The following is a 23,558-nucleotide window of genomic DNA, read 5'->3' on the forward strand; positions in this document are numbered from 1 at the left end:
TATGAATCTGTGGTGGTTTCTGCATATTAAAAAAATGAAAAAAATGAAAAATTTAAGTGTCATTTGAAATAAACCCTCTTTTTACAAAAGACAACTAGCTGACTCCAATCTAAAAAAAAAAAAGAATCAATTCATGGCACAGACCCAGTCATCCTTCTACTCCAGGCAGCTGGAGCCCCATGATGACTTCCCAGAGGAAGCAGCTGGGTGAGTAAGAGCTTATCCTTTATTGAATTCCCTAATAAAGAACGTGCATCTTTGGGGACTTGCAGAAGCATCAAGCATCCATCTCCTCCCAAACCTTCCTTGTAAGGCAGACAGTGGGGGTGGCGGGGGCAGATAATTGAATTAAACACAGTGATTGAACACGAAAGCCATGCCGATGTCTCGGGGGACGCGTGCTTTCTGGAGCGCTGACAGCCCCTCTCCGTTTTAAGTTAGATTGACGGTGACTGGGCTGCCAGTGGAAAGTTGTTGAAGTTGCCCTTTGCAACCACTCCTGTTAAGTGAGGCGGCGGGGGGAAGAGTCTGCGCTGGGCATTTCATCTGAAGACATCTCTCCTCCCAGCTTCTTTCGGCTGAAGTTGGAAGTGTTATTAATTCAGCTCACATCCTTTCCACTGGCAGGCCCATCACTGCCAATCTGACTCGATGTGTTACCCATCACTGCCAATCTGACTCGATGTGTTACCCGTGGCACTCGCCTCATTCCACACATTGAAACATAGCAGCAGACTGCAAATCTATCTCAGGCTCCTCCTGGGTCACCCCAGACATGTGCTATGCAAGAGGCTATCCTGTGCTATTCTTTGATCCAGAGGGTTTTTTTTGTTGTTGTTGGTTTTGCTTGGTACTGGCCCTCCTCCTTATGGAGAAGAGGAAATATTAATTCAATAAATAAAACTTGAAGAATGTCCTGACTGAGAAAGATGGCTCTATACTGAGTGCGTAAGTTGGCGATATTGATGCCTGTTGAGAAAGTTGGAACACAGCGATGCATACAGTCAAAGGTGAGCAGAGCCTCTGAGCGGACTGTGTCTTCCCTACCCATAGGTGGGGGGAAGGCACGTGGCCTTGGAGTAGTCATCTGCAACTGTCTCGCCCTTTTCTACCACTATTTCTCATACCCCCTCTTTCCTTCTCTCACCGGGAGAGGTAGTCAGTACTGATTCTTCCCCAACATTCTGGCTCCTCTCCACCCCTGACCTTCATGGAAAGCTACCGTCACTGACTTACCTTCTATTTCTCCATCTTTGCACACCGCTTCAGTATTTCTTAGCAGAATGCAAGAATAGTCCTCCCCTTCCCTCTGTCTATAGGGCAGGAGACCTGGGTTCGATGCCTGGGTCGGGAAGATCCCCTGGAGAAGGGAATGGCCACCCACTCCAGTACTCTTGCCTGGAGAATCCCACGGATGGAGGAGCCTGGCGGGCTACAGTCCATGGGGTCACAAAGAGTCGGACACGACTGAGCAACTTCACTTGTTTCTTTTCCATCTTTAAATATAATGCTCCTTTTGTACTAAATCACCCTCAAGGTATCATCTTACTCTGTGCCTTTCTTCACACCTAAAGCATGTAAAAGATTGTATTTTCTTCACATTCTCTCTCCTACACATCCCCACCCCCACCACACCCATACATACACACACAGGCACGCACACACATACACGCATAGTTTGGGATCCACATTGTTTACTGAAGTCTGCTCTCGCCAAGGTCAAAGACTGATTTCCAGGGGATACTTCCCTGTCCTCACTCTTCATCCAACTGCTGTTCAGCGCAGTCATCACAAGCATGACTTCTAGGGTGAGATTCTCCAGGCTCACATCCTTGTGGTGCCATTAATTAACTGTGCACTCTTTGGCAAATGCTAGCTACACTTCTGTTTTTCTCTCTATGCAGTGAGGTGACAACTCACCTTTTAGAGTTTGTATGAGGATGAAGTGAATCAACACAGACAAAGCAATCAGAAAATTGGAGCTCAAATCATGTGGCAACCGTTACTCTGCCTCTGTGGTGACCACCTCCTCCTCATTGAAATTCTCTTCCCCTTCAAGCTCCAGGATGTTACTCGGTTCAAGATCTTGCTGGTTGTTGTCTGTTGTTGTTCAGTCGCTAAGTCATGTCTGACTCTTTTCGACCCCATGAACTGCAGCACACCAGGCTTCTCTGTCCTTTGCTATTTCCCTGAGTTTGTTCAGGCTCATGTCCATTGAGTCAGTGATGCCATCCAACTATCTCATCTCACTGTCGCCCCCTTCTTCTCTTGCCCTCAGTCTTTCCCAGCATCAAGGTCAAGATTTTGCTTACCTTTCTATTTTTTTTTTAATCACGATCTCTTATTTCCATTTTCCTTAAACTAAGAATCTGTCCACGACTTCCTCCCAAACTACACATTCACTGGAAACAATTTCATCTATCTCCTTTACTTTTAATATAATTAACAACATCACAATTTTTTTTTCCCCTGGGGCTCAAATCTTTTTTTTCCTTAAGGGCCTGACTATACTGAACAACTCTCCTTTTCTTTTTTTAAACTACATTGCATGACATGTGGAACATCCCTGGGCAGGGATAAAATTCAGGTCCCCTCCATTGGAAGCACGGAATCTTAATCAGTAGACCATGAGGGAAGCACTTTCTCATTTTTTAAATTGAAGTATAGTTGCTTTACAATGTTGTGTTCATTTCTGTTCCACTGCAAAGTGAATCAGTTATATATATTTATGTGTGTGTGTGTGTGCGCACTATTCATTATCACAGGATATTGTGCTATACAGTAGGACCTATATACTAATATAGAATAGTTTGCATCTGTTAGCCCCAAACTCCTGATCCACCCCTCCCCTAGCTCTCCTTCTTCTTGGCAACTACAAACCTGTTCTCTGTATCTGTAAGTCTGTTTCTCTTTCACAGCTAGGTTCATCTGGGTCATATTTTAGATTCCACATATAAACAATATCATACAATATCTGTCTTGCTCTTTCTTACTTTTCTTCGGATGATAATATCCAGGTTGCTATAAATGGTATTATTCCTAGAATAATTCTCCTTAAATTTCCTGCAAACTCAGTATGTTTTTAAAACCATTGCCCAAAGCTGCCCCTATGTTCTTCCTTTTTTCAATAAATAGATTAACCCGACCACCCATTTACCAAAATTAAAATTAGAGGCTGCTTTATTTGCCATCAGTTTTTTTTCTTTTTTTTTTTTTATTCTTTCAAAGTGTCTCTTGACACAGCATTCTGTTTCTACCCCCTGCTGTAGTTTCAGCCCTCACCATTTCTCCTTTGGGTTGTTTGCAAAGGCCTCTAATATTCCAACTGTCTTTGTTTTGCCCCCTTTTCATACATTCTCTACTCTTCACCCATCTGTTCTTTCTAAGCCAACGATCCCTTACGCGCTCTCCACTGTTTGGTGTTTCCTCAAGGGCAAACGATCACTTTCACGGTAAACCCAAAGCATCCTAGGAAAGGTCCTCCCTACCTGTCCACAGTTTCATTTTATGTCACTTTCTCTGTACTTCCCACTTAGGCTACATTTAAACTAGCTGATTTTCTCGGAAATTTAGTCTAATTCAATCTTCCTGAGAGTTGAGATTGACTCTTAGAAGGAACAGTAAGAGTACCCTGCAACACACACATGTGCTAAGGAACATAAATAATTCTCCCAGCTTATTTCAGAGCATAACTTCAGAACTGGGAAAAAGTTCTAGAAATCCCTAACTTTTGTCTAGGAGATATAACCTCTAAGATCAGTGAGGGGTCCTGGTGATCATCTACTTCAGGTACTCTCAATTTTGACTGCACTTTGGAATCACTCACAGATCTTTTTCAATGCATCAAAGGTCACGATACATCAAAGATCAAATAAATTGGAAGCTCTAGGGTCCAAGGTATATTTTTAAAGCTCCCCAGGTGATGCTAATGGATAACCAGGACTGAGAACCACTGATTCAGTCTAAACCATCATTTTATAAATGAGCACACAGTAAAACAGTTGATTTCATTTCTGTCTCAGTATTTTATCCCCCAGGGAAAATGACTGAGGTTAGCAATGAGAGCTAAGCCATAAAGATGGCATAGAATGCAACTGAAGGGTAAACATAGAAAAAGAGGTTATTCCATATGAGAAAAAGTGAGCATATTTTTTTTTTTCCACACTAGGACATTTTGAGTTCCCTGAGGGGAGAAACTTTGCTGTACATTGTCCCTCTAATGCTTAGAATAGTGATCGACACATAGTAAGTATTTATTAAAAATTTATCAGTGAATGAATGAGTGAAGGATTACTAAATCTTAAAATGACATTGGAAAATACCATGGAACACTGTATCTTTTCTACAGCTTTCATCTGAAGAACTGTGTAGCCTTTACATATGGATTCAGAAGTAAGTTCTGTCTTTGCATTTCTAACATAGTGGAAGCAGATGGCGACTATCATTTCTCTCCTTTAAGAGATGGACTTACATTTAAATTTGGGATACCAGACTAGAATTCCCTAAGGAAAAAAAATCCTCTTAGGCTTATATTTTATTTTTCAATTGGAATCAGATTAGAAAAGAAAATGTGAAAATATCATCAGTCACGGAATTTAAATTTGCAAGAAAGTGAGGATTATAATTGAAAATAATTTTAAAGGTTGTTATGAGCTAAATTGTACCCCTAAATTCATTTATTGAAAAACAAATTCCCAATGCAACTGTACTTGGAGACAGACCCTGTAAAGAGGTAAAGTTCAAGGAGGTCATAGTGAAGTGAAGTGAAGTGAAGTCGCTTAGTCATGTCTGATTCTTTGCGACCCCATGGACTGTAGCCTACCAGGATCCTCAGTCCATGGGATTTTCTAGGCAAGAATACTGGAGTGGGTGGCCATTTCCTTCTCTGAAATGAGGTCATAAGGGGGACTCTAATGCAATAGGAAGGCTGTCCATATAGAACACACACACACACAGGCCAGCCAGCACCTTGATCTTGGACTCCAGCCTCTAGTACTATAAGAACAGACAGACCTGCTGTCTAAGCCTCCCAGGCTATGTATTTAGCTATGGCAGACCCTAGCAGACTAATACAATATGGAGTTTATATTATATTTTTTAGGGTCAACAACAAGATAATACAGAGGATGTGGAGGATTCAAACAAGTACCCAAACTTTTCCTCTGCTTCTGATAGAGATCGTTCTGAAAGGTAAAGTGTGAAAGGGAGTTGAAATATTTACCCAACAAAGTTTTCACACTGCCATGGTGAATGTCCAGAGTATTTTGCATATGCTCTAACTCACAACAAAATACAATTTAGCATAAAATTGCCACAAGTCAATTATACTTCCTAAAGGTTAAAGGCAAAATGAGACCCCACATGGTGATTTCCTTCCAGCAGCTTTGGGTCCTCCACTGCAGTCATCACTTCTGGGTTTTGCTTTAAAATGAAAACTGAAACATAAAAGCTAGCTGTCTACTTTGCAAGTGGAAAATGATAGGGGGACATATTGGATCATTTGGACTCTCCTTACAGCATAGGCTCAGATAACACCCTCCGTGTTTATTCTCATATATTCACCGAGCCTCCCTGCATTACATTCTACAGGCTATCCTGTGGCTTTTCAAGTAAAACAATCATTCTTTTTCCTATAAACTCATTTTAGCAGCACTTGTGTTTTGATTTGCTGCAAATCCTATAGCACATATTAACATTCAGAGTGGTTCAAGTCCCCCTCATGCAAACGTGGCTCCTTCGACCAACAAAATGGACATTTTCAGTTTGACAATCAGCATCTCATTAACAGCTCATTAAAGCTGGAATAGACCTTATTGATGACCGATCTCAGCTCCCATCTCTTATTCGGTTAATGTTAGCGACAGATAAAAGCCCTCCGTGTCTTGATTTTTAGGACATCATGCTACCTACATGAACAATATTAGGAGGAGCTTACTTTATTTATACCCTGCATTCTGTCAGATTCCATTAAGGGTATACAGAGAATCTCAAGCTGCAGAAAAAATTACACCAGGCTTGCCTTTAATTGAGGACGTTGCAGCATCCCAAATCCCTGCCTTTTAATTGAAATAAATAAAATGTTGTTATACACATGCATAATATGTGTGCGTGTTAAGTGTGCTCCGACTTTGCAACCCCAGGGACTGTAGCCCACTGGTCTCTTCTGTCCATTGGACTTCGCCGGCAAGAATGTTGGAGTGGATTGCCATTTCCTCCTCGAGGGGACCTTTCTGACCCAGGGGTCGAATACATGTCTCCTGCACTGGCAGGCGGATTCTTTACCACTGAGCTGCCTGGGAAGCCCTACCACTACAATATACACTTCAGAATAAGGATATTTTTCATTTTAAAAATACCTTTCATTGGCATAAAAAGCGTTAACACACTGACTGTAACTGCCATTTATCTTCTGTACCTAAAGGGCCATCTGTTATTTAAAACACACATATACACCTAACAGCACATGGATGGGCCAACACTTAAGTCAGGAGAAAATACTCAAGGAGACTTTGAACCACTGCAAGGAGTCTTAAAACACTTGGTTCTGTCACTCACATATAGAAATGGAAGACAACGAGGGTTCAAATAAATGTGCATTGTTAAAGAAAGAGTCCTGAAGTTCCAAGCACCTCCTCTTTCCTCCACTCCTACCAGCTTTTGAATCTCACACATTTACTCTCCAGACCTCCCAGGGATTTCTTCTGTGAATTGGGGAAAATGGTACCTTTCTGACCACAGTCAGCAAGCCAATCCAAGGTCACTAGGGTCTCTTCAGATGCTAAGATCTGTCTCACTGTGCACCCTGGAACACAAAGCGTGTGGGAAGAAAGGGAAACTGACTCTAGCCTAACTGGAGATGAGGACTGTAGAAGGGACAGCAGCAGAGAGCTCATATTTTACTTAAAGAACAGAAAGATGGGAGAGGAAGAGCAGAAGCTACTTTCCTAGACCACATGTGCTTGGATATGTGAGATAAATAATCAGTAGTTTTATATGTCACATTTTGAAAGCCATATAAAACGTAGACAGTATTTAGTATGAACCCTATAAATGTCAATGGTTATTCAGAAATCTCTACTAATGTATATTGTGTTAAAAAAAAAACAATCTTTAGTATTTGTACCACTTTGAATATTTTATAAATTAAAATTAACTTAGCTATGACCAGCCTAGACAGCATATTAAAAAGCAGAGACATTACTTTGCCAACAAAGGTCCATCTAGTCAAAGCTATGGTTTTTCCAGTGGTCATGTATGGATGTGAGAGTTGGACTATAAAGAAAGCTGAGCACTGAAGAATTGATGCTTTCGAACTGTGGTGTTGGAGAAGACTCTTGAGAGTCCCTTGGACTGCAAGGAGATCCAATCAGTCTATCCTAAAGGAGATCAGTCCTGAAGGACTGATGCTGAAGCTGAGACTCCAATATTTTGGCAATCTGATGCGAAGAACTGACTCATTTGAGAAGACTGTGATGCTGACAAAGATTGGAGGTGGGAGGAGAAGGGGATTACAGAGGATGAGATGGTTGGATGGCATCACTGACTCAATGGACGGGAGTTTAAGTAAACTCCGGGAGTTGGTGATGGACAGGGAGGCCTGGCGTGCTGCAGTTCATGGGGTCACAAAGAGTCAGACACGACTGAGTGACTGAACTGAGTGTTTACATATGCATGTATGTTAATATGGGAAGCCTGAGTGGCTCAGCAGTATAGAATCCACCTGCCAATGCAGGAGACATGGGTTCGATCCTGGGTCAGGAAGATTCCCTGGAGTGGAAATGGCAACCCACTCCAGTATTCTTGCTTGGGAAATCCCATGGACAGAGGAGCCTGGTGGGCTATAGTCTATAGCATTGCAAAAGAGATGGACATGACCGAGTACCAAAAGGTTTTTTTTTATGTTAATATATGTATATGCATTTTATTATATAGACATATTCATCATGATGTGTACACAGGGTGAAACCATAGAAGAATTTAAGAGACATGGAAAATATTTTCATGTACACATATGTATATATTCCGTAACAGAAATATATTTATGGCAGCTAATAAAACATTCACTTCTTTACTGGGGGCCATAGAGCTTATCTCCCTGTAAATCTATTTTATTCTAAAATGGAACAGCAGTTTAAGACTAGCAAGGGTTTTAGTCAACTTTTATTTACTAAATGGTGTTTTAACTTGTGCCAGGTTGCATAAAATCAACTACAAGACAATTTATTTGTAAAAGCGCAATTTAATAATAACTCTATTTATATATATATATACTACATATATATATATATATACTACATATATATATATATATACTACATATATATATATATATATATATATATATATAAAAGACTCTGATACTGGGAGGGATTGGGGGCAGGAGGAGAAGGGGACAACAGAGGATGAGATGGCTGGATGGCATCACCAACTAAATGGGCATGAGTTTGAGTACACTCCGGGAGTTTGTGATGGACAGGGAGGCCTGGCATGCTGCAATTCATGGGGTCGCATAGAGTTGGACAAGACTGAGCAACTGAACTGAACTGATATACTACATATTATATATACTACATATATTATATATGTCTAATATATAAATTATATATATTATATAATATTATATGGTATTACTATATTATATATTACATAATATATAATATACTACATATATATACATATGTATACATGACTACTGGAAAAAACATAGCTTTGACTAGATGGACCTTTGTTGGCCAAGTAATGTCTCTGCTTTTTAATATGCTGTCTTGGTTGGTCATAGCTCAGTTAATTTTAATTTATAAAATAGTCAAAGTAATACAAATACTAAAGATTCTTTTTTCTTTAACACAACATACATTAGTAGAGATTTCTAAATCACCATTGACATTTATTGGAGTGGGCCACCATTTCCTACTCCAGGGGATCTCCCTGACCCAGGGATTGAACCTGCATCTCCTGTATCTCCTGAACCAGCAGGTGGATTCTTTATCACTTACGCTACCTAGGAAGCCCCAATAGTAATAATTCAATGTATAGATATTATTTAGGTGTATATATCAACTTAATATATGTGTACACACACACACATATGTATGTGCTGTGTGCGGTGCTTAGTCGCTCAGTCATGTCTGACTTTGTGACCCCGTGGACTGTAGCCTGCCAGGCTCCTTTGTCCATGGGGAATCTCTAGCATGGATACTGGAGTGGGTTGCCATGCCCTCCTCCAGGGGATCTTCCCAACCCAGGGACTGAATCCAGGTCTCGCGCATGGTAGGTGAATTCTGTATCATCTGGGCCACCAGGGAAGTGTACACACACATTTGTCAATACACATACTACATAAATAGGTAAGTGTGTGTGTTTATGTATGTACATGTGTATATATATGTGTGTATATATGTGGTAAATACACATACTACATAATCTGCATTGGCAGGCAGATTCTTCACCACTGAGCCACTTGGGAAGCATTACTGTTACTAACACCAGCCTACCACTTAAAATTTGAAGGAAAATTGAAATACCTCCTCTGCACTACTGATTCTCTTCCACACATCTACCAAGCTGATTACATTTGATCAGTGGCCGTGATTTTTTTCCCTTTACATTCATATATTTGCTCGCCTACCATTCCCACTTTAAATCCAAATCACCCTGAGGGAAGTCACATATTAAATTCAAGTTAGCCATCAGCATCTTCTTGTGAATCATTTCTGAGTCAGGGTGCAGAGGGCACTGTGTTCTGAGGTTGTGTAGGAGATGCAGGCATTTCTGGGAGCACAGGCTACTTAAGGAATCTTAAGTACTCAGCTTAAGTACTCACTCAGGCAGTAGAGATGCTGAAGTGAGATGCTGAAGTTTGTCAGATCTGGGGACTGTCTACCCAGAAAAGAGACTCTAGGAATGAGAGAAGAATTGGGGACAAATATCCTACCTACAGTGGCTCATCAATGCCAAGTGTCAGCTCTCAGGATAGCTTGACTTCTCTCTGCCTAGGGAGGCGTTAGCAAGACCGAGATCCAGTAGAAAGTGCCATCACTGAGTTATTTCCTAGGGATATTGCAGAATGCCAGAGAGTGCGGGAGACAGAGGTGGAGGAACCGAAAATTGAAAATCACCTGTCTCCCATCTCCCCGCAGAGTGAGCCCCCCGCCCCACCTCCCCCATTCTCTAGTCCAGCCTATAAGCTCCTCTGGCTGAAAGTCTAAGGACACTGTGTGTCTGCCTCTCCCTACATCTCATGGCAGTATTATAAACTTTGACGAGGTGTTCAGGATTCTTGCTGAAGACATGCTAATCACATCACTCTGATGTCATCTTTACTGGCTAGAGTCATAGAGACTTAGACATTGCTTGCTAAACAGCCCACAATTCCAGTGGTGCTGAGCAAGCAGATTTTCTGGGCCCAGTTTATACTGTTCAATTGGTAGGCAGGGAGCTCCAAAGCGGTAAGCTCTGATATGATGACTAATCAATCAGAATGTGAACGCTCCTGTGCAGGGGGTTCTGGGAAAACTCCGCGAGGCTCTGGAAGCCGTGCTGAAGGAGAAGAAGAGGCCAGGAGAAAGCTGTGTTTTCTTTCTCCCCTGGGCTTGAACATCTGTCAACTGTCTCTGAGTGGGAATGCTTTTTCTAAGTAAAGATCTCATTTACATACTATAGAAAGTGGTGGAAAACCAGTGAGTAAACAAATTTAGCATCAATTCCTAGCTAATAATTATGACTCTCTCTTATTCCCTGGAGTCTCAATTCAAAAGAACTGAAGCTTCACAACATTAGTTTTAGGAGCCAGAGTTTTAAAGATGCTGTTTAGAGGAAATGCCATGATCTTCCTTTGCGCAGCGGTGTTCTGCTGTTGTAATTCTGCCTAATAATACCCCAAGCTCCCCTTGTTACTAACTAAATAGAGATCACTCTCAGAGGCTTCAAATGGCACTGTGTTATCCAACATGAATTCGACCAATGCTTTAGCTCTGGCATGCCAAAAAGAATGATTTTATTAATGGCAAGTAAAACTTTCTACTCCATTTATATTTTCTCTTCATTCATGCACATTATCTGGAAAAGGTTAAATTGAATGTGGCCCAAATATCTAGCTGATATCAATACTCTGAGCAGTTCTGAAACCTTATAAAAGGTGTTGATTTCCACTGTCTTCTAAATTATACATTTCAGCTTATGACTGCAGAAAACCTTTATTAGCTAAAATATTTATTAGTCAAATAAAGTGGTATATGTACTTTAGAGATACTTTATATGTTGCATGATTTCTTTGAGTTTGCGGACACTGAATGAGCACCTATAGTCTGGAAACAGGTTTCTCTGTTTTCTCATAAATAAAATTGCTTATCACAGATAAATAAAATGCACAGTACTCTGAACTATCTTTTAGCATGGCAAAGGTTTAATTACACCCCTGTAATTGTAGAGTGGACTGTATTTTAATCTAGTTTAAATGTTAGCAAAATGATGATTAATTCATCAGAAGATTCAAACACTCAGAACAGCAATATTTCTTGACTGCACCAAAGAGTAAAGTGGGTTCAACACACTTAAATATTTATATGAATGTACAACTTCTTAGGGGCAGTTAATGTTTATATGTATTTAAAGATTTATACACTCATACATAAATCCAAATTTGGGGCTCTTTTTTATATAATTTCTGAAACACCACGTTTCATATGAAGCCCCTCAAGTATAATAACTCTCTCATTAGAGCACATTAAATATGCTCTTCCTTGATGATATGAGAGGTTTCACTCTGTGAAAATTCTAGCCTTCTCTCATACACCAACCAACCACTGCCTGCCTGCTACACAGGAAGCGTGGGACAACGGAAAATAGATCACACGTGCTCTTCCATCCCTGAGACAGAAGACTACAGAGGCTGGCGTGGGCCAGGTTCTGGAGTGCACGATCCATCGGATATAGTTTTCAGGCCTATCTACAGGAAATAAAAAGTTATCCAAGAACCGTAAGTAAAAAGAAATGCCTTCAAATTTGAAATTCTGGAGGTATCAGAGACAGCACATGAGTGTGTATGTGCACATGTGTGCCTGTATGTCTGTGTACATACATGAAACTGGAAAGTGCATTGGAGGCTAGCCTAATAAGCTGGTTGAGATGATACAGTATAAACTAGGAAGATTCCAGAGAAGTTACAGAAGAGGGGGCAAATTAAGCCATGTTAAGAAGGAGAACTGTAAACAGTCATTTTGGGCTGGGTGAGGCAATGGGGAATGGAGGCGAGGGGGGAAGGTTGAGTCTAGAATGATGCCCAGGTTTCTACTTTGGTAACTGGAGAGGGTTGGTGGTGTTGCCCTTTGCTGCATGGAGAATGCGACCAGGAAGCAGGTTTGAGACAAAGACAGTATGTTTACTCTGGTATGTATGGTTTTAGGTGCCTGTAGGACAACCAGGAGAAAATGTGCAGTAGGCACTGGATATACTGTTTTGGAAGCAAAGAAGAGATGTTGGATGGAGGTAGAGATTTAGGAGTCACAGGGAAAGAAAAACTAACACCAAGAAACGGGCTTAGATTGCCTTGGAGAAGCATGATAGAATGGTTTAGTCTCACCTGCAGAAAAGGGAAATTTAGAGTCCAGATTTATTAAATAAAAATACAGGCATCCCAGCTAAACTGGCATTTCAGATAAACAACAACTTAGCGTATCTCAAATACTGCATCAAACATGCTTATACTAAAAAAAAAAAAAAAAATTTCCATTTTCTTCTGAAATTTAAATGGTACTAATTAAGTTTATTTAAAATCCAGTTTCTTGTATTTTGTCTGGTGACTCTAGTCAAATTCCATGATAACTATAAATATTGCATTTCCTATGATGAGAACAGCCTTTATTAACCATATTTACAAAGTAATGTTATTAGATTACTTGAATGTAGTTGCTACGGATTGACCTGTGGATGAGTAAGTAAGGCAGGGGTGAGAAACTGCATCTGAAATTTAAAACATGCTTTTGAGATCTTTACTATCATGGGAAGAGGGAAAGATAGGGGAGCACCTACAGTGGTATGCAAACCCTCTTTAGGAAGTAAAAGAGGAAAATGATTGGACCAGTAGAACAGGAGAGGGTGAGATGTTGACTCGGGGACACAACCGCTTCATCTCCACTTCCCCACAGGAAAATCCTTTGACAAGTCTGTGCTGTCTGCATGTCTTCCCAAGCGTGGGGCTCCTCTGCTGTGTAATTCTTTCCCTTCATCTCTGCTTGATGCAAGCAATTCACTCTTCCATACCCAAACCTTTTGTAGGAAACGAGCCTGGCCACCCTCATCAGAATTATTAACTACTTTTCACTCAGTTGCTCTAACAACCTCTACCATGATATTTAAAATTTTGAATTGCAATTATTTTAATATCCCTGACTTCTCAGGGGGGAAGCTTAAGGACAGAATTCTGCTTTATTAAACCTCATAATACCAAAGTTTAGCCCAACTCCAGGACCAGCGTAAATGGTTAGTAAATGATGGAAGAATAGTATATATGCACTTGAGATTCCATTATTCTGTTCATATGGACTGTAGCAACTAAAAATAGGACAGTTTCAAGAATCTCAGGCTTATTGGAAAAAAAATAAAATTTAAAAATCTATTCAAACCCCAAGTATAAGATGCATTACTGATGCTGAAGCTCCAAAACTTTGGCCACCTGATGAGATGAGTTGACTCTTGGAAAAGACCCTGATATTGGGAAAGACTGAAGACAGGAGGAAAATGGCATAACAGAGGACCAGATGGTTGGATGGCATCACTGATTCAATGGACAGGAGTTTGGGCAAGCTCGGGAGGTGATGTGGGACTGGGAGGCCTGGAGTGCTGCAGTCCATGTGGTCACAAAGAGTCAGACATGACTGAGTGACTGAACTTATTGAATGAATAGTGATAGAAGCATGAAGATATATATTGCATCATACATCATGCATAATTTACACTCTCTAGCTTTTATTTTCATAAATGATATAGAACAGTGCCTCAGTTATATTGCTGGAAAAACCTAGACTCTTGTATTTCATTTTCTATTACTTAAGGAACATATCTCCATAAATACACCAAAACAGTCTGTAAAGTAATCAGGAGGTAAATATATTGAATGGAACAGATTGCTTGGAGGAAAATATAAAGTATCAAAAGAGGAGAAACTAACAAAAAATTAAGGTGGTAAATGTAGGGGAAAGCACAGATACACTGGGACTTGAAGAGAGTCAGAACCTATAAAAAGCAAGACATAAAACAAAGAGGAATTTTTTTTTTAAATGTAAAACCTTAGAATGAACTGAATTCTTTCCACTGCAAAAATTATTGCCAAAAGTACTGAAATAAAATGACCAAATTGAATTCAAGGTCTTATTCAAAACTTTATTTATATAATAAACTATATTCTACCCTTGGTCACTTTGGCAAAAACTCCCAACATTGGGGTAATCATACTGTCATGAAGAAAACCAGCTGCAAATCAAAAAAATTGCATTGGAAGCTGAAGCAACCATATTCCATTAAGTCCACCTTGGGAACGGTCTGCAGAGGAATTTAAGTTTGGTTTACTCCATAGAAAGAAAACAAGGCAGTGAAGAAAAACAATAAGCTTTATTTTTAAAGGGTTAAAATAAGGCTGAGACTGCCCTGCTGTACTCTAGATTGGTGACTCAGGTCTAAACGGCCAAAGTAATAAACTATGTGCTTTCCACATTGTCAGGCTATTCTATTCACCAGACCTTAAAACTACAGAAATGTAGGGGGCTGGATGGGGAAAAGTCAGTGGCTCAACTAATTTCAGAGGGATTAGGACAGCAGCCTCCTGAGAGCCTTCCTCCGCCTGACATCCCAGCTGTAATCTGGGCCAATCAGAGCATGCAGCAGAGTCAGCAGATAAGAGAACCATAAGGATGCTTTAAAGAGCTCCAGTTTCCTCTTACATAGAAGGGGAAATGCTCATCAGTGACTTAGGCTTATTGGAAAGCTTCAGGAGATTCAAATGCAAAGGTTTAATAAAGAGCCTAGTGGTGTGTGGGCGAGACTCAGTGACGTACTAGAAATCAGTACCAGAAGGAAGTCACGAACACTGACCATCCAGAAGGAAAAAGGGGGGAAAAGATTCCCATCCTGAGATCACCAAGAGCAAGGGTAAAGTGTTTCTCCTAGGCCGCACCTTAGGCTCCTCAGACCCCCTCAACTAGGCCCTGACTTTTGGGGCTTTCATGTAAGTCTCAGTACTGTCCAATTTTAGCAAGAAATCTTGCTAAGTCAGTTTGGCTAGATTCTTCCAACCCTTGACATCTGATCACCTTCAATATCTGATCAGGTTCCTCATCTTCACAATTTTCCAGGTAATGTCTGATCACTCTGGCCTGTCTTCCACAAAAAATCCTCCTGTGAGCCAGAATCGCCCCTGATGTTTTCTCTCAGTAGGTTTTCACCCACTGACTCCCCAACCCTGCTCCTTGCCTATAAAAACCCCACTTTTCCTGGCTGCATTTGGAGTTGAGCCCAATCTCTGTCTGGTATTACAGAATGCCATTATAGTACCCCCACCTGCATTCATCATCAGTGGAGTACCAGAATGAATACTTCTTTAACAGAGGCAACGAGAAGGACCCCTCACATGCCCTGCTTAAAATGCGGTACTCACGGAGGGTACAGCCCAGTGGGGAGCCGAAAAGAAAGCCCGACCTCACGTTCCTCCCACCCTTCTATCTACTGGTGCCCCCACTGGGTAAACATGCTAGAAAGTGGCTGATGACAAAAGTCGCTATTTGAGGCAGTACCAGGAGGTCAGCCTCCCACAACGCACTTCAGAGCAGAGACGGACAAACAGTGCTTGGGGGGTGGGGGTGATAAACAGAATAAACTGATTTTGTTCGGAATAATGGCCAGCTAGTTCTCAAAAGTGTATGCAATGCTTGAGCAATTCAAAAATTGCACAAAAACTATTTTTGTCCTCTTGGGTGTTTTAAAGCATAAATAAATAAAAGCTCTCCTTCTGCTACTTGTTTTTGGAAAGTGAATCGTTCAAGTTGTCAGAGCGTGTAAGCAACATCTCTTTATTCATGGCCATGGAATAACCCTGTGCTCAAACAACTTTTTGCTTTAGGGCAAATGTTAGCTTTAAAGTAGTAAGGGGAAAAGATTAGAACGGCTTCCTTGTTTACTCTGGGAAATAATACACAGATTTATTTTTTTTTTTTTGAAAGAATTCCTAGCAGTCTATCCTGGGTATTTTGAAGTTCTTTAACAACAGAGAAACATTTCTGGATGACGAGCATCATCTTCCTTCATGACTCCCCACAGATCTAGCACATCAGAGTGTTTTATTGAATGTACTAAGAAAATGCTCCTGGCTCATAGATTAACTGATTTATGAAAGGAATAGGCTCATGGGTAGCTTGTACACAGAACTGAGATCCAAATTCAAATGCAAATCACTGAACTAATAGATTTAGAGGGAAAAGAACTGAATTAAGAGTCAGGAAACTCGGGTTTGGGAAATGAAGTTTGGGTCTACCACTAAGTAGTAATAAAATTTCAGACAAGAAATGTTTAACTTTTTGTGACACACTAGGCTTTCTCTGTAAAAATCTGGGTTAGTTTGTTTCCAGGATCCTTTCCAAAATAGCTTCAAAAAATCTAAATTCTAAAGGCATTCATTGAAACAACCAGATACACTTTTGAAAAGTCAATAGCACAGGGGAAAAAAAAAAAAAGAATGATGACCTTTCTTTAGCTACAGGTTTTTCCTGGCCATATTTTTAAACCTTACTTTGAAATTCTCAGTTATATGACCACAAACACTAAATACAGAAGTTACAAGGGAACAGCATCATGTAAAGAGAGAGGGATTAAGTTTTGGCCCTGTCTTTGCTTAGAATTTTGCCCTTGATAAAACTGTGTACTGGGAATATTTTATTTGATAGTGGGGGGGGGTGTCTTCCTTTTGCCTTTTTATGGTACTTTTGTTTTCTTTTTTTTTAATATTAAATATATTCTTTCTAACCTATTTTTCTCAATTTATCCTAGACCACCAGCATCCTGTACGTTTCTTCAAGAACATTATTTTTTTTCCCTTATAAAGATCTTCTCTGAGATAATACTGACAAATCACAGCAGAGTTTAAAATACTACCTTCTGTGATAAGGGCTTCCCTGGTAGTTCAAAAGGTCCCCTGGAGAAGGAAATGGTTACCCACTCCAACATTCTTGCCTGGAGAATTCCATGGACAGAGGATCCTGACAGGCTACAGTCCATGGGGTCACAGAGTCAGACACGACTGAGGGATTTTCATTTCTGTGATAAATGGAATAATGGCCTTCCACAAACATATACTTCCTAATCCCTAGAACCTGAATATGTTATCTTACATAGGGAAAGAAACTTTGTAGATGTAGCTAAATTAAGGATTCTGAGATGGGAGATTAGCCCAGATTATCCAGATGGGATAGATGTAATTATAAATAAGGATCCTTATAAGAAGGAGACAGGAGGATTAGGGTAAGAGAAAGAGATGGAAACAGATTGTCAGAGAGGAGAGAAGATGTTACACTGTTGGCTCTGAAGGTGTTGGAGGGGACCACCAGCCAAGGAATGTAGGTGGCCTCTAGAAGTGGGGAAATGACAACAACAGAGCTTCTCTGAGAGTCTCCAAGAATAAACCTAGCCCTGCTGACACCTTAATTTCATCCCCTGAAGTGCATTTCTGACTCCTATTCTCTAAAACTGCAAAATGATATAATGATGTTGTTGTTTTAAGCCACTGAATTTGTGGTAATTCATTTGTAGCCACAATAAGAAGGACACAGAAATTCTAAGAATATTTTAAGTAGACTCTTCTAGAAAGAAGAAATTGAAAAACTCCATCAACTAGAGAAACAAACATACATTTATTTAAGAAGTCCCTGATTTCATATTCTATAGTAGAAAGTTGTGGAGAAGTGTTAGTATCCACAATCTCTCAAACACCACTCATTCAGCTGAGTTCTATTGGCTTGTAAGGCAGTAAGTCCCATGAGATAGTCTTAAATTATCATTCTGAGGGGAAAAAAAAGTGAGATTTATATATAACACGGAGCTACATAGATCAAAAGAATACAAAGACATTTTTTTCTTCCTATTACCATTTGCAGGAGCCCTCATGAATTGTAACTTGTTACCTTTCCTGTTAGACTGTCTAATATCCCATTTTTTTCTAGTAAACATCATTGGGTGAGGGCCATTTTCATCTACCTCTGCAACTTTCAAACCTCATACCAGATAAGCACTAAATACATGTTTTTGGAGTTAATTAATTCCTACATAGACTAAGGTTATAACATACTGCATAGTGCTCAGGGAATTTGGGGCAAAAAAGAAAAGACAACTGAAGATAATCAGAAATAGCTGTCAACATCAAAAAACATACACTAGATAACAGAAGTAACAGCTCCAAAGCAAACATATCATGGTTGACAACAGAAGTGCCTACCGTGGGCCAAATGGTAAAAAGATGAGTGCTGTTTTCCTTTTGGATTTCCACATTTCCCTTTCTACCTGACCTTCTCAACATCCTCCTACTGGAGAGATGCCCTATTGCCTTCTTCCTGCTCCGTTATCTCCCGAGGGACATTCCTGGCGTGGTCTCAGTCTGTCTTCAGACTGCTGTGTATTTTTGTGCAGTTCCACCCATCTGTGGTTCATCAAACTGTACTTGATGTGCAAGGACCTGTTCCACAGTCTTGCTTTCCACTTTAATTGCTAAAGAAATCTGATCTCTTGTTAATACTGGATCAATTTAATGCCATTCTCCTAGGAAACATCTTTGACACTGGGACTTTCATAAAACAGTAACTTCCTTTTTTGCACACGGCATACCAAAATTTCAGATTGGTGGTATTTTTTATGCAGAATTTAGATCATTCATGTGCTCTCAATTAACATAAGCATATATTTAAGCATAGAAATGGTTCTGTTTGCAGGAATCTATGAAATTTTACTGACCTCTCTGTAAACCATCAAAATTCAATTTTTGATCCACTTTAGCCTTTCCACAAAAATATTACTGTAAAATAATATTACTCTGACAAAAAATACTTTTAAGCCTATCATTGACTTCAAACATCAGTTGATCAATAAATTCTTGATTTTTAATAATCCCTTGGAGTTCACAGAAATTGCATTTGACTTGTCTTGTAAGAGTGACTGCTTTAGAGGGATAAAAGGGGGGGGGAGCAAAGAAAAGTCAAATTACAAACTTCAGTTTGTCAATAAAGTCAGTTATGTGTATAAGACGATATTATAAAGCTGGGTACACTGCGATCCTTTATGATAGTTTCCGACAGTGGCTGAAGCAAGATCATATTTAAACTGAATAGGTTATTTCAATTTTGGAGCCACTGGATAAACTGCAGTGAATCATGGGGAGTGATTGTTAAAGATGACTGAAGAAAAACAGAGAAGTTTTTTAAATGGGTAAAATACAAAGAATATAGAAGGCATGCCAATTAGTAAAGAAGAGAAAGAAGGCCTACACTGAAAATGTAGAACTTAAATCAGGGACAGACCTAGAAGATGAAAGTTGTCGGACTCTAAACCTATTTCTGCTGGCAATAGAAAGGGTAATGATTTGTGTAATTTCTTACAAAAGTTAAACATTTTTAAGTATAGGGGAAGGCTTCATGGATATTCATTTGGTAAAAGTTTTCCCTTCTTAATTTTCATTCTGTAACACTATGTGGGATGTATCACATGCAAAAACTAGAAACAGTTAGAGGTCCATGGTGTGACGCCTGGGGAAATCATAAGCACCTGTATTATTTCTAAGGACATGGATACTGAGATTGAGTTGAAGGCACGGGTGGGGAGAAAAGAAGTGAAGAGAGTTGGACAGTTAGTTTCCAAGAATATGCATTATTTGAACATCATTAGATTCTCTCAGGAACACTCCCTTGAACAACGGATGTTCTCTTACTAATATTAAACTGTCAAAAAAAAAAAACTTTCCATGTATATCCTATTCCTGATGAAAGTCTTTGATGGCAGGAATGATGCGTTTTCATTTTATAGCTGTTGCTTTTTGAAAATTTCCTTAGTGTCCAGCATAATGTCAGTAAAGACTGGATAGAGTTCAAGAATCTGTACACATTTAATGCAAGTTGCAGAGAAGGTATACAGCTGAAGCGCAGGATTGAGAATCATTGCCAGAAGTGCCCCAGCTAAACATCTTTTTTATCACTCAATAATTACTAAGAGCTTTCTGAAAGTGTACAGGGGTCCCATGTAAATCTTCTCAAAGTATACTAATTTCCTTTGTATTTGTAAACTGGATGCACAGGGAAGCCAAGAGATATATCTTGTTCTGCTCAGCACTCATTTTATCATTACTACTATAATTAACAAGCAGTATTTATTGTGTACCTCCCATTTGCCAGACAGTGGGCTTCTTTTTTTTTTTTTTTGTAATTATAACAAGTGTTAGCAAAAAATTACAGAGAATTTTATCTTCCCATTAAAAGCACTTAATTTCAGAGGGCTCAGTAACCTATCTAAGGGCATGCAGCAAGTGAATTCATTAGTTTAAATGACTTTCCATCTCCTGTGAAACTGGATTAAAGTCAGGCATTTTTGTAGGCAAGGCTTAACCATGGATGGTCAGAAAGGCAAACTAGTTTCTAGCTATATACTTTCTTATTACTTATCAGGTCTAATCCAGCCGACCAAACACCAAAGGCACAATCCAAAAAAGGAACAGTTGATTAGCTGGGCTTAAATTAAAAAACAAAACTTCTGCTTTATAAAAGACAGTATGAAGAGAATGAAAAGACAGTTCTCAGATTGAGAGAAAATTGAGCAAATTACTGATAAAATATTGTTATCCAAAATACACAAAGAGCTCTAGAAACTCATCAATAAGAAAATGAACAACTCAATATAAAATCGGACACATCATAGAAGATACAAAAATGGCAAGTAAACACACAAAAAGACATTCAACATCATATGTCACTGCAAGCATGCTAAGTTGCTTCAGTCACCTCCAACTCTTTGAGACCCTATGGACTCCAGCCTGCCAGACTCTTCTTTGTCCATTGGATTCTCCAGGCAAGAATACTGGAGTGAGTTGCCATTCCCTCCTTCTGGGGATCTTCCCAACCCAGGGATCAAGCCCCCATCTCTTATGTCTCCTGCACTGGCAGGCTAGTGCCACTTGGGAAGCCCCATCATTAGGGAATTACAAATTACAGCAATGAGATACCACCACACATCTATCTAAAGGACCAAAATCCAAAACACGAACACCACCAAAAACTCATGAGGATGTAGACAAATAGGAACTCTTTCATTGCTGGTGGGAATGAAAAATGGTACAGCCACTTTGGAAGGCAGTAATGACAGCTTTTTACAAAACTAAACATATCATTACCACAAGACCCAGCAATTGCATTTCTTGGTATTAACCCAAAAGAACTGAAAACATGTCTATAGAAAAATCTGTACAAGAATGTTGATAGCAGCTCTATTCATAACTGACAAAACTTAGAAGCAAATTGGTGAATGGATAAACAAACTGTGGTACATTCAGATAATAGAATATTATTAAACACAAAAGAAATAAACTATCAAACAAAGAAAACACATGAATAAATTTAAATACATATTATTATTGAAAGAAGTTGGTATGAAAAGATTACATACTTTGTGATTCCAGCTATATGACATTCTGGAAAATAGAAAACTGTGGAGACCATGAAAAGATAAGTGTTTACCAAGTATTAGAGAGGAGGAAATGATGAATAGACAGAACAGAGAAAAATTTTAGGGCACTGAAAACTATCCCATATGACGCAACAGTGGTGGGTAGATACAAGTCATTCTTTATAGGCTTGGGAAGATCCCCTGGAGAAGGGACAGGCTACCCACTACAGTATTCTTGGGCTTCCCTTGTGGCTCAGCTGGTAAAGAATCTGCCTGCAATGCGGGAGACCTGGGCTCGATCCCTGGGCTGGGAAGAGCCCCTGGAGAAGGGAAAGGCTACCCACTCCAGTATTCTGGCCTGGAGAATTCCATGGACTATATAGTCCATGGGGTCGCAGAGAGTCAGACACAACTGAGCGACTTTCACTTACTCACTCACTCATAGGGTGTGCAATATGGAGAATGAACTTGACCATCAACCACGCACTGAGGATGATAATGATATGTCAATGTAGGCTCCTCAGTGATGACAATGTACCACTCTGGAGAGTTAACGCCCCAGTGGAGGATTTGTACAGGTGTGGGGACAGGAAGTATATGGGAAGCCTCTGCACTTTCTGCTGAACTTCCTGGGAACCTAAAACTGCTCTAAAATGTAAAATCTATTAAATTAAAATGAAGCAGTTAAAACATACAGGCTTAATCTAGGATTTTCTTCGGTTGTTGCTTAATTGAATAAATTCAAATTAAAATATTTATACTGCTTCTCTCTGTACCTTAATGAATAGACTTCAACAGATTTAGAAGAGACCGAGAAAGGAAGAACAAGGCTCATTTGCTCCATTTATATTGTTATTAAATTAATTTAAATAATGAGACTTTAAAAATTGCCTCGAGTGATCAGATGTATAAAATTTGCCAATAGTCCCTTGGAAAGAATTGGGCTACTCATCTGCCTTGTAGATTACAAAATCCATGGGGACACATCAGACTGTTCTCAAACACATCCCTACACTTCTCTGTGAGTGCTCCCCAGACCCATCTGCCACACAAATGCTGTTTATTGCCTAAATACTGTTTTCAGTGTTTGAAAATTCTGTTTTACTACCTTATTGTGGCTGTTCAGTTGTCCAGTCGTGTCTGACTCTTTGCAATCCCATGGACAGCAGCATGCCAGGCCTCCCTGTCTCTCACCATCTCCCGATTAAATTTACTAACTTAATCTTCCCCAAAAAGAATAATGAAAGAGTAAATCACACTACATTAAGTTACATGTGCAGGAAATGATGAAAACACAAATTATACAAACCTGGTAACACTTATGTCAATTACAACCAGTATGATTATCTTAACTTCAAAGGGTAGTGACAAGGGTAACTAGTGACACTGTCCCAACATATCGACAATCATCCTAATGTCTTGAATGATCAGTCTTTGCTACATTTTCCACGTTTACACTATAAGGTACAGGCGCTTCCCACGGTGTTTGCGCTGTGAAGGTTTTTGTTCCAAGTCTAATGTTAAATTATGAAGACAGTGTGATAGTAGTATGATGTAAATGAATAATTCCCATTTTATAGAAAGACAAGTAGATTGGAGAAGGAAATGGCAACCCACTCCAGTGCTCTTGCCTGGAGAATCCCAGGGACGGGGAAGCCTGGTGGGCTGCCGTCTATGGGGTCGCACAGAGTCGGACACGACTGAAGTGACTCAGCAGCAGCAGCAGCAGAAAGACAAGTAAAGCACAAATACACGCAGGATGGAGATGGTGTTAAGTGTTGTAACAAGAATTCAAGGATCACCATATCTTGAAGTTTTACTCAGCGTTTATCATAACATTTTTAAGGTGTACTTTTATCCGCCTGAGACATCTCAAG

General features: G+C 39.7%; 1 protein-coding gene across 5 annotated transcripts in view; it reads right to left on the reverse strand.

Annotated features, from left to right (window-relative positions):
- The window catches only part of DCC (DCC netrin 1 receptor), a 1,226,177-nt gene that overhangs the window by 590,709 nt on the left and 611,910 nt on the right, over nucleotides 1-23,558 (reverse strand). The gene's annotated exons all lie outside the window — the stretch shown is intronic.

This window comes from Odocoileus virginianus, chromosome 22 (genome assembly GCF_023699985.2).
Source record: "Odocoileus virginianus isolate 20LAN1187 ecotype Illinois chromosome 22, Ovbor_1.2, whole genome shotgun sequence".
In the NCBI taxonomy this organism is placed as follows: Eukaryota; Metazoa; Chordata; class Mammalia; order Artiodactyla; family Cervidae; genus Odocoileus; species Odocoileus virginianus.